At 38.8% G+C, this 19,540-nt stretch overlaps 1 pseudogene across 1 annotated transcript; it reads left to right on the top strand.

Annotated features, from left to right (window-relative positions):
• The first annotated feature begins 1,209 nt into the window (after nt 1-1,209).
• LOC309968522 (S-phase kinase-associated protein 1-like) lies at nt 1,210-2,254 on the top strand (annotated as a pseudogene). The gene has a single exon. The product of its transcript is annotated as an S-phase kinase-associated protein 1-like (transcript).
• The last annotated feature ends 17,286 nt before the right edge of the window (nt 2,255-19,540 follow it).

Below are 19,540 nucleotides of genomic sequence, written 5' to 3'. Positions count from 1 at the left end.
GGATTTGTCCCAGGGATGCAAGAATTTTTCAATATCCACAAATTAATGTGATATACTACATTAACAAATTGAAAAAATAAAAACCATATGATCATCTCAATAAATGCAGAAAAAGCTTTTGACAAAATTCAATACAATTTATGATTAAAAATCTCCAGAAAGTGGGCATAAAGGGAACCCATCTCAATATAATAAAGGCCATATACAAAAAACCCACAGCAAACATCATTCTCAATGGTGAAAAACTGAAAGCATTTCCTCTAAGATCAGGAACGAGACAAGGATGCTCACTCTTGCCACTTTTATTCAAAATAATATTGAAACAGCTAGCCACAGCACTCAGCCAAGAAAAAGAAATTTTAAAAATCCAAGTTGGGAAGGAAGAAGTAAAACTTTCACTGTTTGCAGATGACATGATACCTCACATAGAAAATCCTAAAGACACCATCAGAAAACTACTAGAGCTCAGCAACAAAATCTGTGAAGTTGCAGGATACAAACTTAATATACAAATATCTATTGCATTTCTATACACTAACAATGAACTATCAGAAACAGAAATTAAGGAAACAATCTCATCTGCCATCACATTGAAAGGATAATATACCTAGGAATAAACCTACTTAAGGATGTAAAAACCTGTACTCAGAAAACTATAAGACACTGATGAAAGAAATTAAAGACAACACAGATGGAAAGATATATTGTGTTCTTAGATTGGAAGAATTAATATTGCTGAAATGAACATACTACTCAAGACAACCTACACCTTCAATGTAATCCCTATGAAAATACCAAGAGCATTTTTCACAGAACTAGAATAAATAATTCTAAAATTTGTATGGAAATACAAAGACCCCAAGTAGCAAAAACAATCTGGAAAAAGAAGAGCAGAGCAAAAGAAATCATGCTCCCTGACTTCAGGCTACACCCCAAAGCTATGGTTATCAAAGCAGTATGGTATTGGCACAAAAACAGACACATAGATCAATGGAACAGAATAGAGTCCAGAAATAAACCCACGCACTTATGGTCAATTAATCTCTGACAAAGGAGGCAAGAATATACAATGGAGAAAAGACAGTCTCTTCAATAAGTGGTGCTGGGAAAACTAGAAAGCTACTTGTAAAAGAATGATATGAGAACATTTTCTCACAACATACTCAAAAACATTCAAAATGGGTTAAAGACCTAAATGTAAGACTGGAAGCCATAAAACTCCTAGAAGAAAACATAGGCAGAACATTTTTTGATATAAATCATAGCAATATTTTTTGGATATGTCTCCTAAAGCAAAGGAAATAAAAGCAAAAATAAACCAATGGGGGCTTCCCTGGTGGTGCAGTGGTTGAGAGTCTGCCTGCCGATGCAGGGGACACGGGTTCATGCCCCGGTCCGGGAAGATCCCACATGCCAAGGAGTGGCTGGGTCTGTGAGCCATGGCCGCTGAACCTGTGCGTCTGGAGCCTGTGCTCCACAACGGGAGAGGCCACAGCAGTGAGAGGCCTGCGTATCACAAAATAAATAAATAAACCAATGGGACCTAATTACACTTAAAATCTTTTGCACAGCAAAGGAAACCACTGACAAAACAAAAAGACAATCTACTGAATGGGAGAAAATATTTGCAAATGAAAGACTGATAAAGGGTTAATATCCAAAATGTACAAGGAACTCATACAACTCATCACCAAAAAAAACAAAAACAAAACAAAACCTATTAAAAAATATGCAGGGTGTTGGCCTTGTTCTCCGCTTTTGTTTTTCTTTTTGCAGATGCCACCCTGCTCTCATCAGCCTCTGGCCTGCCATCTCCTTGAGTCCTAACACCACACCTTCAATTAAGTTGCAGAGTTCTGGTGAAGAGATATTTGAAGTTGATGTTGAAATTGCAAAACAATCTGTGACTATTAAGACCATTTTGGAAGACTTGGGAATGGATGATGAAGGAGATGATGATCGAGTCTGCTTGACAAATGTTAATGCAGCAATATTAAAAAAAGGTCATTCAGTGGTGCACCCACCACAAGGATGATCCTCCTCCTGAAAGTTGACCAAGGAATATTTTTGAGCTTATACTGGTAGCAAACTACTTAGACATCAAAGTTTGCTTGATGTTACCTGCAAGACTGTTGCCAATATGATCAATATGTTGCCTGAGGAGATTCGAAAGACATTCAATATCAAAAATGATTTTACTGAAGAAGAGGAAGCCCAGGTACGCAAAGAGAACTAGTGGTGGGAGGAGAAGTGAAATTTTGTGTTTGATGCTGTAACACTGTAAGGATTGTTCCAAATACTAGTTGAACTGCTTTGTTTATAATTGTTAATATTAGAAAAACAGTCCACAAATGCAGCAGCAAATGTTGTATTAGCAGAATGTTGCCCTCATTGCATGTGTAGTTTCAGTACAGATTCCAAACTTATGTCTCAGTTTCTTCTAGTATGACCAAAAGTTCTTTTTTCTTTGCTCTGAATAAAATTGAACTGTAGGTTCTCTATAGAAGTGGCATTTTGGGCTTTCCCTCTTTTTGTAAAGCAATTTCTGCCTAGTTTATTGTCCAGTTACCTTTAGTTTAGTGACTTGGCATTGTAAATAAAACAACTTGCAAAAAATTTTCTGAAATAGAATTAACATATTATCTTTATTTATGAGTTGGAAACTGGAAAAAGGCTACTTGAGGTAAATGCTATTAGAGTGGGGTTATCAGAATGTCTTCCAGCTTCCTGGAGTCAGAGTATGGTTGGTATTGATTAGCCTGTATGTAGCAGCGCTCCCTTAACTGGATCTGAGGACTTGTTTTTGCATTTTTAATCCTATCAGCTTTGAATATGTTGGCTAGAGGCTCAGTTTTTACTCAGTTTATAGTTTGGGAGGAAATAGAATTAGACAGTTTGCTGGCTTTTCAATTAAAGAAGACACTTAACCCAAGCAGTGTGTCATCTTTTTATAATCAGTAATCCTATGTGGGGAAAACCATAAACACTACTTGCATGTAAAAAATAATTTAACCTTTAATGTTAAAATGTGTGGCATAACCCAGAAAGCATCAGTCACAAATGCAAGATACTTTCAATAAAAAGTTACATACTAGGTAAAAAAAAAAAGTCAGAAGAACTGAATAGACATTTCTCCAATAAGGACATGCAGATAGCCAAGGAGCACATGAAAAGTTCAATCCCTGGTCAGGAAATTCCCACATGCCATGCAGTGCAGCCAAAAAAAACAACCTGATTACAAAACGGGATAAGGACATGAATAGACATTTTTCCAAAGAAGACATACAGATGGCCAGTAAACACATGGAAAGATGCTCAATGTCACTAATCATCAGGGAAATGCAAATCAAAACCACAATGAGATATCACCTCACACCTGTCAGAATGGCTATCATCCTAAAGACAAGAAATGACAAGTGTTGTTGAGGATGTGGAGAAAAGGAGACCTTTATAAACTCTTGGTGGGAACATAAAGGGGCACAGCCACTATGGAGAACAGTATGGAGGTTCCTCAAAAAATTAAAACTACAGTAAGTCCCCTATGTGTGAGCAAGTTCCATTCCAAGAGCGTGTTCATAAGTTCAGTTTCTTCCTAAGTCCAAGAAAGTCAGCCTAGGTACCCAAATAACACAATCAGCTAGTTATGTAGTACTGTACTGTGATAGGTTTATAATACTTTTCACACAAATAATACATAAAAACAAACAAACACAAAAAATAAAGACAAAATTTTTAATCTTACAGTACAATACCTTGAAAAGTACAGTAGTACAGTATAACAGCTAGCATACAGGAGCTGGAATCGAGTGAACAGGCAAGAAGAGTTACTGACTGGAGGAGGGAGAGGAGGTGGGAGATGGTAGAGCTAAAGGATGATCAGCAATAGGAGACGGAGGGCAAGTTGCAATTTCACTCACTCTGAAAGCATGGTTGCATCTTTGAAAGTTCACAACTTGAAGGTTCATATGTAGGCAACTTACTGTAGAACTACCATATGATCCAGTAATTCTAATTCTGGGTATTTTTCCAAAGAAAATAAAAACACTATTTCAAAAAGATATATGCACCCCTATGTTCATTTCAGCATTATTTACAATAGCCAAGCTATGGAAGCAACCTAAGTTCACATCAATAGATAAACGAATAAAGATGTCACACACACACACACACACACACACACACACACACACAATGGAATATTACTCAGCCTTAAAAAGGAATGAAATCTTGCCATTTACGACAACATGAATAGAACTAGAAGGTCTTATGCTAAGTGAAATAAGTCAGACACAGAAATGAAAATACTGTATGGGAATTCCCTGACAATCCAGTGGTTAAGGCTCCATGCTTCCACTGCAGGGGCCACAGCTTCAACCCTTGGTCGGGGAACTAGTATCCCACATGCTGTGCAGTGTGGTCCAAAAATAAAAAATAAAAATAAATTTAAAAATAAAATATCGTATGATTTCATGTATGTGGAAACTAAAGAGAAAATAACAAATGAATAAACATGACAAAACAGAAACAGAGTTATAGATACAGAAACCAAAGGGGTGGTTGGCAGAGGGGAGGGGGTGGGGGGGAATGAGTGAAATAGCTGAAGGAGATTATGAGGTACAAACTTCCAGTTACAAAATAAATGAGGTATGGTTATGAAATGTACAGTATGGGGAATATAGCCAATAACAATGTAATATCTTTGTATGGTGACATATGGTAACAAGACAATTGTGATCATTTTGAAATGTATAGAAAGATCAAATCACTATGTTGTGCAACAGAAACTAACATAGTGTTACAGGTCAATTATACTTCAAAAACAAACAAACGAACTCATAGATAAAGAGATCAGGTTTGTTGTTACAGATATGGGGTGTGGAGGTAGGCGTAATTTGATGTGGGTAGCCAAAAGGTACAAATTTCCAGTTGCAACATAAATAAGTACTACGGATGTATGTACAACATGATAAGTAACACTGTTGTATGTTATATATGAAAGTTGTTACGAGAGTAAAGCCTAAGAGTTCTCATCACAAGATAAAAAGCAACTAGCCAGGTGGGGGCACAGCCCAAACCACTAGCAGGCTGGTTCCTTAAGACTCCCTGAGCCACTGCTGCTCAGGACAATGCCCTGTCTACCAGAGGGCCCAGGACTTGGCCACACACACCCGTGCACCAGCACTAGCCCTGGAACACCAGAAACCCTGCACTGAGAGACACTGGGACCCAGCTCTGCTCACCAGTAAGCCAGCACTAGACTGTGACCTCCCTGGGGCTATGCAGGCAGCCATTTTGGTACCTGGCCCCACCCACTAGTGGCTGGGAGCCTCCACACAAGGCATAGCTGGCAACCAACCAGACTGGGGGCTAGCCACATCTACCAGGCCACCCACAGTTGTCAGCTCGCCACAACAGAAGTACCAATGCAGCCCATATGGAGGCACCCCTAGAGAATATTGCTCTGGTGACCAGAGTGGGGTGCATTGCTGGGACACAGAGGATATTTTCTAAAAAGGCCATTTATCCAAGTTTGGGAGATGCAGCCAACCTCGAAATACATAGAAATAAAAATAGCAAATCAGGCAAAATGAGGTGACAGAGGAACATGTTCAAACTGAAGGAACAATATAAAACCCCAGAAGAAGAACTAAGTGAAGTGGAGTTATCAATCTACACAATAAACAGTTCAGGGTAATGATTGTAAAGATGATCAAAGAACTTGGGATAAGAGTGGATGAACAGGGTAAGAAGTTAGAAGATTTTAACAAAGTTAGAAAATATAAAGAAGAACCAAAGAGATGAAGAAAATAATAACTGAAATGTAAAATACACTAGAATGAATCAACAGGAGATTAGATGATACAAAGGAATGGATCAGTGAGCTGGAAGACAGAGGAGTGAAAATCACTGCACCTGAACAGAAAAAAAAAAAAAGAATGAAAAGAAATGTATGATTTCTTTAAGAGTTTAAGAGACATCTGAGACAACATCAAGAGTAACTAACATTCCCATTACAGGGGTTCCCGAGAAGAATAGAGAGAGAAAGTGTAAGAGAACATATTTGAAGACATAGCTGAAAGCTTCCCTAACCTGGGAAAGGATACAGACGTGCAAGTGCACCAAGGAAAGCAAGTCCCAACTAAGTTCAATCCAAAGAGGACCACACCAAGACACATTGTAATTAAAATAAAAATTAAAGGTAAGGAGAAAATATTAAAAGCAGCAAGGGAAAAGCACCACGTTACTTACAAGGGAACTCCACAAAGCTATCAGCTGATGTTTTGGCAGATACTTTGCAGTCCAGAAGAGAGTGGCACAATATATTTAAAGTGATAAAAGGGAAAAACCTACAACAAAGAATACTCTACCTGGCAAGGATTTCATTCAGATTTATGGAAGAGAGAAAGAGTTTTACAGCAAGCAAAAGCTAAAAGAGCTCACTACCACCAAACTAGCTTTTAAAAAGTATTAAGGGATTTCTCTAAGTGAAAAAGAAAAGGCCACAACTAGAAACATGAAAATTACAAAAGAAAACATCTTATTGGTAAAGGCAAATACACAGTAAACATATTAAATCAACCACATATAAATCTAATAGGAAGGTTAAAAGACAAACACAGTGGGCTTCCCTGGTAGCGCAGTGGTTGAGTGTCCACCTGCTGATGCAGGGGACACGGGTTTGTGCCCCAGTCCAGGAAGATCCCACATGCTGTGGAGCGGCTAGGCCCGTGAACCATGGCCGCTGAGCCTGCATGTCCGGAGCCTGTGCTCCGCAACGGGAGAGGCCACAACAGTGAGAGGCCTGCATACCGCAAAAAAAAAAAAAAAAAAAAAAGACAGAGTAAAATCACCTATATCTGCAATAAGTAGTTAAGGGATGCAAAAAACAACTAGATGTAAAATATTATGTTAAGAACAGTAAATTTTGGGGGAGGGGAGTAATACTGTTGTTAAAATGAATTTGAACTTAAGAGATCAGCAGCTTAAAATAATCACATCTGTATAGATTGCTATACATAAACCTCATGATAACTACAAATCAAAAATCTATAATAGGTAGCCATGTAAAAAAGTAAAAGGTATTCAAACATAACACTAAAGATAGTCATTAAATAACAAGAGATGAGAACAAAAGAAGAACGAACAAAAATGAATTAAAAAACAATCCCAAACCAATTAACAAAACAGCAATAAGCACATACCTATCAGTAATACTTTAAATGTAAATGGACTAATGCTCCAATCAAAAGATAAAGGGTGGCTGAATGGATACAAAAACAAGATCCATCTTTATGCTGCCTACAAGAGACTCACTTCAGATCTAAAGACACTCACAGACTGAAAGTGAGAGGATGGAAAAGGTATTTCATGCTAATGGAAATGGAAAGAGAGCCAGGTTAGCAATACTTATAACAGACAAAATAGACTTTAAAACAAAGACTGTACCAGGGACAGAGACAAAAGTTACACTACGTAATGATTAAAGGATCAATCCAACAAGAAGATACAACAATCATAAATATATATGCACCCAACATAAAGACACCTAAATACATAAAGCAAATATTAACATACATATAGGGAGAAATTGACAACAATACAATAATAGTAGGGGACTTTAACACCCCATAAAATCTATGGAATGCAGCAAAACCAGTTTATAGGAATTTTCTACCTCAGGAAAAGGAGAAAATGCTAAAAACAAAACAAATGAACAAAAAACTTACCTTATACCTAAAGGAAATAGAAGAAGAACAAACAAACCCAAAAATAGTAGAAGGAAAGAAATCATAAATACTAAAGCAGAAATTAATGAAATGGAAATTTTAAAAACAGTAGAAAAGATCAATAAAACTAAAGCTGGATTTTTGAAAAGTTGATAAAATAAAAATGATAAACCTTTAACCAGACTCACTGAGAAAAAAAGAGAGTCCAAATAAATAAAATCAGGAATGAAAAAGAAGTTACAACTGACACCACAGAAATAAAAAGGCTCATAAGAGTTTACTACAAACAATTATATGCCTATAAAAGTGACATCCTAGAAGAAATGAACAAATTCCTAGAAATGTACAATCTTCCAAGAGTGAGTCAAGAAGAAATAGAACATATGAACGGACAAATTACCAGTAATATAATTGAATCAGCAACTTAAAAAATTCCCAACATACAGAAGTCCAAGACCAGATGGTTTCACATGTCATTTCTACCAAACACTTAAACAAGAGTTAACACCTATCCATTTCAAACTATCCCAAAAATTTTCACAGGAAGGAACACATCCAAACTCATTCTACAAGGCCAGCATCACACTGACACCAAAACCAGGCAAACATACCAAGAAAAAAAATTACAAGCCAGTGTCACTGAGGAACACAGATGCAAAAATCCTCAATAAAACATTAGAAAACCAAATTCAACAATTCATTGAAAGTATTATACATAATGATCAAGTGGGATTTATCACAGTGATGCAAGAATGGTTCAGTATCAGCAAATCATTCAGTGTGATACACCACAGTCACAGATTGAAGAATAAAAATCATACACTCATCACAATAGATACAGAAAAAGCTTTTGACCAAATTCAACACCATTTATGAGAAAAAGCTCTCAACAAAGTGAATATAGAGGGAACATAACTCAATATAATAAAGACCATATATGGTAAGCCCACAGCTAATGTCATAATGATGAAAATCTTAAAGCATTCATCTAAGATCAGGAACAAGACAAGGATACCCTCACTCACTACTTTCATTCAACATAATGTTGGAAGTCCTAACCAGAGCAATCAGACAAGGAAAAGAAATAAAAGACATCCATATTGGAAGGGAAGAAGTAAAACTGTCACTATTTTAGATGACATGACACTATATAGAAAATCCTAAAGATGCACTAAAAAACCACTACAGTTCATCAATGAATTTGGTAAAATTGCAGGATACAAAATTAATATAGTAATCGGTTGCATTTCTATACACTAACAACAAACTATCAGAAAGAGAAACTGAGAAATCAATCCCATTTATAAGCTGATAAAAAAGAATAAAATACCTAGGAATAAATCTAAGGAGGTAAAAGCCCTGTACTCAGAAAACTATAAGACGCTGAAAAAAGAAATTGAAAATGACACAAGAAATGGAAATATATACCGTGCTCATGGATTGGAATAATTAATATTGTTAAAATGACCATATTACCCAAGGCAATCTACAGACTCAATTCCATTCGTATCAAAATACCAATGGCGGCTGGCCCGTGCCATCCTCTCTCCTAGACTCCCCTGACTCTCTTCCTGGGGTCCCAGGAGACGCACGCCACGGTGACCACACTGAAAGACCCCGGACGCCTGCGGCAGGCCAGGCCCACCGGCCAGAGTCAGAATGAATTGAGATTTTTAAGTATCTAAAACACTCCATGTGGAAAAAGATATCTTACATTGAATTTTACTGAGACACTGTGGTTTCATTACCTGATGAAAAATAAAATACAAGATACACCAGAAATACATCTACACGTGGAACAACTCCTACAGAACACCTACTGAAGGCTGGCAGAAGACCTCAGACCTCCCAAAAGGCAAGAAACTCCCCATGTACCTGGGTAGGGCAAAAGAAAAAAAAGAAAAAACAGAGACAAAAGAATAGGGACGGCACCTGCACCAGTGGGAGGGAGCTGTGAAGGAAGAAAAGTTTCCACACACTAGGAAGCCCCTTCGCGGGCGGAGACTGCGGGAGGCGGAGGGGGGAGCTTCGAAGCCGCGGAGGAGTGCACAGCAACGGGTGCGGAGGGCAAAGCGGGGAGATTCCCGCACAGAGGATCGGTGCCGACCGGCACTCACCAGCCCGAGAGGCTTGTCTGCTCACCCGCCGGGACTGGCGGGGCTGCGAGCTGAGGCTCTGAGGCTCGGGTTTCGGTTTCAGACGGAGCGCAGGGAGAGGACTGGGCTTGGCGGCTTGAACATAGCGTGAAGGGGTTAGTGCACCACGGCTAGCCGGGAGGGAGTCCGGGGAAAAAGCCTGCACCTGCCGAAGAGGCAAGAGACTTTTTCTTCCCTCTTTGTTTCCTGGTGCGCGAGGAGAGGGGTTTAAGAATGCTGCTTAAAGGAACTCCAGAGACGGGCGTGAGCCGCGGCTAAAAGCGCGGACCCCAGAGATGGGCGGGAGACGCTAAGGCTGCTGCTGCCGCCACCGAGGGGCCTGTGTGCGAGCACAGGTCACTCTCCACACCCCTCTTCCGCGGAGCCTGTGCAGCCCGCCACTGCCAGGTTCCCGGGATCCAGGGACAACTTCCCCGGGAGAACACACGGCGGGCCTCAGGCTGGTGCAAAGTCACGCTGGCCTTTGCCGCCGCAGGCCCGCCCCGCACTCCGTGCCCCTCCCTCCCCGCCGGCCTGAGTGCACCAGTGCCCCCGAATCAGTGGCTCCTTTAACCCCGTCCGGTCTGAGCAAAAAACAGACGCCCTCCAGCGACCTACACGCAGAGTCAGGGCCAAATCCAAAGCTGAGCCCCGGTGAGCTGTGAGAACAAAGAAGAGAAAGGAAAATCTTTCCCAGCAGCGGAAAGCAGCGGATTAAAGCTCCACAATCAACTTGATATACCCTGCATCTGTGGAATACCTGAATAGACAACCAATCATCCCAAATTAAGGAAGTGGACTTTAGGAGCAAGATCTATGATTTTTTCCCTTTTCCTCTTTTTGTGAATGTGTATGTGTATGCTTCTGTGTGAGATCTTGTCTGTATAGTCTTGCTTCCACCATTTGTCCTAGGGTTCTATCCGTCCATGGTTTTTAAAAAAATTTTTTCTTAATAATTAATTTTAATTTTAATAACGTTATTATACTTTACCTTCATTCTTTCTTTCTTTCTTTCCTTCCTTCCTTCCCTCCTTTAGACAACGAATCATCCCAAATTGAGGAGGTGGTCTCTGAGAGCAAGATTTATGATTTTTCCCCCTTTACCTCTTTTAGTGAGGGTGTATGTGTATGCTTCTGTGTAAGATTTTGTCTGTATAGCTTTGCTTCCAACATTTGTCCTAAGGTTCTATCCGTCCCTTTTTTTTTTTCTAAATAAGAATTTTTTAATTCAATAACTTTATTATACTTTATTTTATTTTTACTGTATCTTCTTTCTTTCTGTCTTTTTTTCCTTCTTTCCCTCCTTCCTTCCTTCCTCCCTCCCTCCCTCCTTTCTTTCCTTCCTGCCTTCCTTCCTTCTTTGCTTCTTTCTTTCTTTCTTTCTTCCTTCCTTCCTTCCTTGCCTCCTTTCCTTCTTTCTTTCCTCATACTTCTACTAATTCTCTCTACTTTTTCTCCCTTTTATTCTGAGCTGTGTGGATGAAAGGCTCTTGGTGCTCCAGCCAGGAGTCAGGGTTCTGCCTCTGAGGTAGGAGAGGCAATTTCAGGACACTGGTCAACAAGAGACCTCCCAGCTCCACATAATATCAAATGGCGAAAATCTCCCAGAGACCTCCATCTTAACACCAGCACCCAGCTTCACTCAACGACCAGCAAGCCACAGTGCTGGACAACCTATGCCAAACAACTAGCAAAACAGGAACACAACCCCACCCATTACCAGAGAGGCTGCCTAAAATCATAATAAGGCCAGGGACACCCCAAAACACACCACCAGACGTGAACCTACCACTAGAGAGACAAGATCCAGCCTCATCCACCAGAACACAGGCACTAGTCCCCTCCACCAGGAAGCCTACACAACCCACTGAACCAACCTTAGCCACTGGAGACAGACATCAAAAACAGCAGGAACTACGAACCTGCAGTCTGCAAAAAGGAGACCCCAAACACAGTAAGATAAGCAAAATGAGAAGACAGAAAAACACACAGCAGATAAAGGAGCAAGATAAAAATGCACCAGACCTAACAAATTAAGAGGAAATAGGCAGTCTACCTGAAAAAGAATTCAGAATAATGATAGTAAGGATGATCTGAAATCTTGGAAATAGAATGGACAAAATGCAAGAAACAGTTAACAAGGACCTAGAAGAAATAAAGATGAAACAAGCAACGATGAACAACACAATAAATGAAATTAAAAGTACTCTAGATGGGATCGATAGCAAAATAACTGAGGCAGAAGAACGGATAAGTGACCTGGAAGATAAAATAGTGGAAATAACTACTGCAGAGCAGATAAATAAAAAAGAATGAAAAGAACTGAAGACAGTCTCAGAGACCTCTGGGACAACATTAAACGCACCAACATTCTAATTATAGGGGTTCCAGAAGAAGAAGAGAAAAAGAAAGGGACTGAGAAAATATTTGAAGAGATTATAGTTGAAAACTTCCCTAATATGGGAAAGGAAATAGTTAATCAAGTCCAGGAAGCACAGAGAGTCCCATACAGGATAAATACAAGGAGAAATATGCCAAGACACATATTAATCAAACTGTCAAAAATTAAATACAAAGAAAGCATATTAAAAGCAGCAAGGGAAAAACAACAAATAACACATAAGGAATCCCCATAAGGTTAACAGCTGATCTCTCAGCAGAAACCCTACAAGCCAGAAGGAAGTGGCAGGACATACTGAAAGTGATGAAGGAGAAAAGCCTGCAGCCAAGACTACTCTACCCAGCAAGGATCTCATTCAGATTTGATGGAGAAATTAAAACCTTTACAGACAAGCAAAAGCTGAGAGAGTTCAGCACCACCAAACCAGCTTTACAACAAATGCTAAAGGAACTTCTCTAGGCAGGAAACACAAGAAAAGGAAAAGACCTATAATAACGAACCCAAAACAATTTAGGAAATGGGAATAGGAACATACATATCAATAATTACCTTAAATGTAAATGGACTAAATGCTCCCACCAAAAGACACAGATTGGCTGAATGGATACAAAAACAAGACCCTTATATATGCTGTCTACAAGAGACCCACTTCAGACCTAGAGACACATACAGACTGAAAGTAAGGGGATGGAAAAAGATATTCCATGCAAATGGAAACCAAAAGAAAGCTGGAGTAGCAATTCTCATATCAGACAAAATAGACTTTAAAACAAAGACTATTACAATAGTTAAAGAAGGACACTACATAATGATCAAGGGATCGATCCAAGAAGAAGATATAACAATTGTAAATATTTATGCACCCAAAATAGGAGCACCTCAATACATAAGGCAAATACTAACAGCTATAAAAGGGGAAATCGACAGTAACACATTCATAGTAGGGGACTTAAACACCCCACTTTCACCCATGGACTGATCATCCAAAATGAAAATAAATAAGGAAACACAAGCTTTAAATGATACATTAAACAAGATGGACTTAATTGATATTTATAGGACACTCCATCCAAAAACAACAGAATACACATTTTTCTCAAGTGCTCATGGAACATTCTCCAGGATAGATCATATCTTGGATCACAAATCAAGCCTTGGTAAATTTAAGAAAATTGAAATTGTATCAAGTATCTTTTCTGACCACAACGCCATGAAACTAGATATCAATTACAGGAAAAGATCTGTAAAAAATACAAACACATGTAGGCTAAACAATACACTACTTAATAACGAAGTGATCACTGAAGAAATCAAAGAGGAAATAAAAAAATACCTAGAAACAAATGACAATGGAGGCACAACGACCCAAAACCTGTGGGATGCAGCAAAAGCAGTTCTAAGGGGGAAGTTTATAGCAATACAAGCCCACCTTAAGAAGCAGGAAACATCTCGAATAAACAACCTAACCTTGCACCTCAAGCAATTAGAGAAAGAAGGAAAAAAAAACCCCAAAGCTAGCAGGAGGAAAGAAATCATAAAAATCAGATCAGAAATAAATGAAATAGAAATGAAGGAAACAATAGCAAGATCAATAAAACTAAAAGCTGGTTCTTTGAGAAGATAAACAAAATAGATAAACCACTAGCCAGACTCATCAAGAAAAAAAGGGAGAAGACTCAAATCAACAGAATTAGAAATGAAAAAGGAGAGGTAACAACTGACATTGCAGAAATAAAAGAGATCATGAGAGATTACTACAAGCAACTCTATGCCAATAAAATGGACAATCTGGAAGAAATGGACAAATTCTTAGAAATGCACAACCTGCCAAGACTGAATCAGGAAGAAATAGAAAATATGAACAGACCAATCACAAGCACTGAAATTGAAACTGTGATTAAAAATCTTCCAACAGGGCTTCCCTGGTGGCACAGCGGTTGAGAGTCCGCCTGCCGATGCAGGGGACGCGGGTTCATGCCCCGGTCCAGGAAGATCCCACATGCCGTGGAGCGGCTGGGCCTGTGAACCATGGCCGCTGGACCTGCGCGTCCAGAGCCTGTGCTCCACAACGGGAGAGGCCACAACAGTGAGAGGCCCACGTACCGCAAAAAAAAAAAAAAAAAATCTTCCAACAAAAAAAAAGCCCAGGACCAGATGGCTTCACAGGCGAATTCTATCAAACATTTAGAGAAGAGCTAACATCTATCCTTCTCACACTCTTCCAAAATATAGCAGAGGGAGGAACACTCCCAAATTCCTTCTACGAGGCCACCATCACCTTGATACCAAAACCAGACAAGGATGTCACAAAGAAAGAAAACTACAGGCCAATATCACTGATGAACATAGATGCAAAAATCCTCAACAAAATACTAGCAAACAGAATCCAACAGCACATTAAAAGGATCATACACCATGATCAAATGGGGTTTATTCCAGGAATGCAAGGATTCTTCAATATACGCAAATCTATCAATGTGATAAACCATATTAACAAATTGAAGGAGAAAAACCATATGATCATCTCAATAGATGCAGAGAAAGCTTTTGACAAAATTCAACACCCATTTATGATAAAAACCCTGCAGAAAGTAGGCAAAGAGGGAACTTTCCTCAACATAATAAAGGCCATATACGACAAGCCCACAGCAAACATCATCCTCAATGGTGAAAAACTGAAAGCATTTCCACTAAGATCAGGAACAAGACAAGGTTGCCCACTCTCACCACTCTTATTCAACATAGTTTTGGAAGTTTTAGCCACAGCAATCAGAGAAGAAAAGGAAATAAAAGGAATCCAAATCAGAAAAGAAGAAGTAAAGCTGTCACTGTTTGCAGATGACATGATCCTATACATAGAGAATCCTAAAGATGCTACCAGAAAACTACTAGCGTGAATAAATGAATTTGGTAAAGTGGCAGGATACAAAATTAATGCACAGAAATCTCTGGCATTCCTATATACTAATGATGAAAAATCTGAAAGTGAAATCAAGAAAACATTCCTATTTACCATTACAACAAAAAGAATAAAGTATCTAGGAATAAACCTACCTAAGGAGACAAAAGACCTGTATGCAGAAAATTATAAGACACTGATGAAAGAAATTAAAGATGATACAAATAAATGGAGAGATATACCATGTTCTTGGATTGGAAGAATCAACATTGTGAAAATGACTCTACTACCCAAAGCAATCAATAGATTCAATGCAATCCCGATCAAACTACCACTGGCATTTTTCACAGAACTAGAACAAAAAATTTTGCAATTTGTATGGAAACACAAAAGACCCCGAATAGCCAAAGCAATCCTGAGAACGAAAAAAGGAGCTGGAGGAATCAGGCTCCCTGACTTCAGACTACACTATAAAGCTACAGTAATCAAGACAGTATGGTACTGGCACAAAAACAGAAAGATAGATCAATGGAACAGGATAGAAAGCCCAGAGATAAGCCCACACACATATGGACACCTTATCTTTGATAAAGGTGGCAGGAATGTATGGTGGAGAAATGACAGCCTCTTCAATAAGTGGTGCTGGGAAAACTGGACAGGTACATGTAAAAGTATGAGTTTAGATCACTCCCTAACACCATACACAAAAATAAGCTCAAAATGGATTAAAGACCTAAATGTAAGGCCAGAGACTATCAAACTCTTAGAGGAAAACATAGGCAGAACACTCTATGACATAAATCACAGCAAGATCCTTTCTGACCCACCTCCTAGTGTAATGGAAATAAAAACAAAAATAAACAAATGGGACCTAATGAAACTTCAAAGCTTTTGCACAGCAAAGGAAACCATAAACAAGACCAAAAGACAACCCTCAGAATGGGAGAAAATATTTGCAAATGAAGCAACTGACAAAGTATTAATCTCCAAAATTTACAAGCAGCTCATGCAGCTCAATAACAGAAAAACAAACAACCCAATCCAAAAATGGGCAGAATACCTAAATAGACATTTCTCCAAAGAAGATATACAGACTGCCAACAAATACATGAAAGAATGCTCAACATCATTAATCATTAGAGAAATGCAAATCAAAACTACAATGAGATATCAGCTCACACCAGTCAGAATGGCCATCATCAAAATATCTAGAAACAATAAATGCTGGAGAGGGTGTGGAGAAAAGGGAACACTCTTGCACTGCTGGTGGGAATGTGAATTGGTTCAGCCACTATGGAGAACAGTATGGAGGTTCCTTAAAAAACTACAAATAGAACGACCATATGACCCAGCAATCCCACTACTGGGCATATACCCTGAGAAAACCAAAATTCAAAAAGAGTCATGTACCAAAATGTTCATTGCAGCTCTATTTACAATAGCCCGGAGATGGAAACAACCTAAGCGCCCATCATTGGATGAATGGATAAAGAAGATGTGACACATATATACAATGGAATATTACTCAGCCATAAAAAGAAACGAAATTGAGCTATTTGTCATGAGGTGGATAGACCTAGAGTCTGTCATACAGAGTGAAGTAAGTCAGAAAGAAAAAGACAAATACCGTATGCTAACACATATATATGGAATTTAAGAAAAAAAATGTCATGAAGAACCTAGGAGTAAGGCAGGAATAAAGATGCAGACCTACTAGAGAACGGACTTGAGGTTATGGGGGGGGGGGAGGGTGAGCTGTGACAGGGCGAGAGAGAGTCATGGACATATACACACTAACAAACGTAATAAGGTAGATAGCTAGTGGGAAGCAGCCGCATGGCACAGGGATATTGGCTCAGTGCTTTGTGACAGCCTGGAGGGGTGGGATAGGGAGGGTGGGAGGGAGGGAGACGCAAGAGGGAAGACATATGGGAACATATGTATATGTATAACTGATTCACTTTGTTATAAAGCAGAAACTAACACACCATTGTAAAACAATTATACCCCAATAAAGATGTTTAAAAAAAAATACCAATGGCATTTTTCACAGAACTAGAACAAATAATTCTGAAATTTGTATGGAAACACAAAAGACCCCCAACAGTCAAAATGATCTTGAGAATGAAGAACGAAGCTGGAGGTATCATGCTCCCTGGCTTCAGACTATACTGCAAAGCTACTGTAATCAAAATAGTATGATACTGGCACAAAAACAGACACATTGATCAATGGAACAAAATAGAGAGCCCAGAAAGAACCCACAATTAGATGGGCAATTAACCTACATCACAGGAGGCAAGACAATACAATGGAGAAAAGACAGTTTCTTCAATAAATGGGGTTGGGAAAACTGAACACCTACATGAAAAAGAGTCAAATTGACTACTCTCTCACACCATGCAGAAAAATAAACTCAAAATGGATTAAAGACTTAATGTAAGACCTGAAACCATAATACAATACTCCTAGAAGAAAACATAGGCAGTATATTCTTTGACCTTGATCTCAGCAATATTTTGGGGGTATGTCTTGGGGGAATATTTTGGGGGTATATTTTGGGGGAAACAAAATCAAAAATATACAAATGAGACTACATCAAACTAAAATGTCTTTGTACAGTGAAGGAAACTACCAACAAAATGAAAGGGCCACATGCTGAATGGAAGAAGATATTTGCAAACAATATATCCAGTAAGGGGTTATATCCAAAATATACATAGACTCAACATTTTATCTTCATGTTGTTTGTGGAGGGGAATATATGTAATGCTGTGGAGTATGTGAGTCGTATGTAGAAGTACAGGTTAAGTAGTGCTGTGGTGGCTATAACGTAGGTAAGATAGTAGCATTGCTTTTTGTTATTTCTTGAATAATCATTCATTTAGGCATGAATCCTGATAGTGGCGGGAGTCCTCCTGTTAAGAGTAGGGTGATTATGGTGAGGGTTGTGATGACATGTGTTTTGTTCCATGTGTGTCATAGTGATAGTGTGGTGGTGGCTGAGCTGTGAATAAATAGTATGAATATAGTGAGGTTATTATGATATAAATTACTAGGTTGCAGAAGGTTATAGTTGGATTATACAGTAAGATGGTTGTCATTCATCCTATGAGGGAGATTGGTGAGTAGACCATAATTTTTTTTTTTTTTTGACCATGATTTTTTGGAGTTGTGTTTGAGTTAATCCTCCTCAACCACTGACTAGAATAGAAAGTATGGATAGAGATAGTATTAGGCTTAAATTAATTGATGGTGAGATTTGATAGAGGATTGATAGGGGTGCCAAGTTTTCATCATGTTAATAGGATTAGACCTGCTGGGTTTTTTTTATTAGTTATCCATTTTATACATATTAGTGTATATATATATATATCAATCGCAATCTCCCAAATCATCACACCACCATGACCCCCTACCACTTTCCCCCCTTGGTGTTCCTACGTTTGTTCTCTACATCTGTGTCTCAATTTCTGCCCTGCAAACCGGTTCATCTGTACCATTTTTCTAGGTTCCACATATATGCGTTAATATACGATATTTATTTTTCTCTTTCTGACTTACTTCACTCTATATGACAGACTCTAGATCCATCCACATTTCTAAAAATGGCCCAATTTCATTCCTTTTTTATGGCTGAGTAATATTGCACTGTATATATGTGCACATCTTCTTTATCCATTCGTCTGTTGATGGGCATTTAGGTTGCTTCCTTGACCTGGCTATTGTAAATAGTGCTGCAATGAACATTGGGGTGCATGTGTCCTTTTGAATTATGGTTTTCTCTGGGTATATGTCCGGTAGTGGATTGCTGGGTCATATGGTAATCCTATTTTTAGTTTTTTAAGGAACCTCCATACTGTTCTCCATAGTGGCTGTATCAATTTACATTCCCACCAATGGTGCATGAGGGTTCCCTTTTCTCCACACCCTCTCCAGCATTGGTTGTTTGTAGATTTTCTGATGATGCCCATTCTAACTGGTGTGAGGTGATACCTCATTGTAGTTTTGATTTGCATTTCTCTAATAATTAGTGATGTTGAGCAGCTTTTCATGTGCTTCTGGGCCATCTGTATATCTTCTTTGGAGAAATGTCTATTTAGATCTTCTGCCCATTTTTGGATTGGGTTGTTTGTTTTTTTAATATTGAGCTGCATGAGCTGCTTGTTTATTTTGGAAATTAATCCTTTGTCAGTTGCTTTGTTTGAAAATATTTTCTGCCATTCTGAGAGTTGTCTTTTCGTCTTGTTTATGGTTTCCTTTTTTGTGCAAAAGCTTTTAAGTTTCATTAGGCCCCATTTGTTTATTTCTGTTTTTAATTCCATCTCTCTAGGAGGTGGGTCAAAACTGATCTTGCTGTGATTTATGTCATAGAGTG

The sequence above is a fragment of the Leucopleurus acutus genome (assembly GCF_964270905.1).
Source record: "Leucopleurus acutus genome assembly, chromosome: 11".
In the NCBI taxonomy this organism is placed as follows: Eukaryota; Metazoa; Chordata; class Mammalia; order Artiodactyla; family Delphinidae; genus Leucopleurus; species Leucopleurus acutus.
Note: the sequence above shows the minus strand (reverse complement) of the source record. Positions and strands in the feature narration are given on the sequence as shown.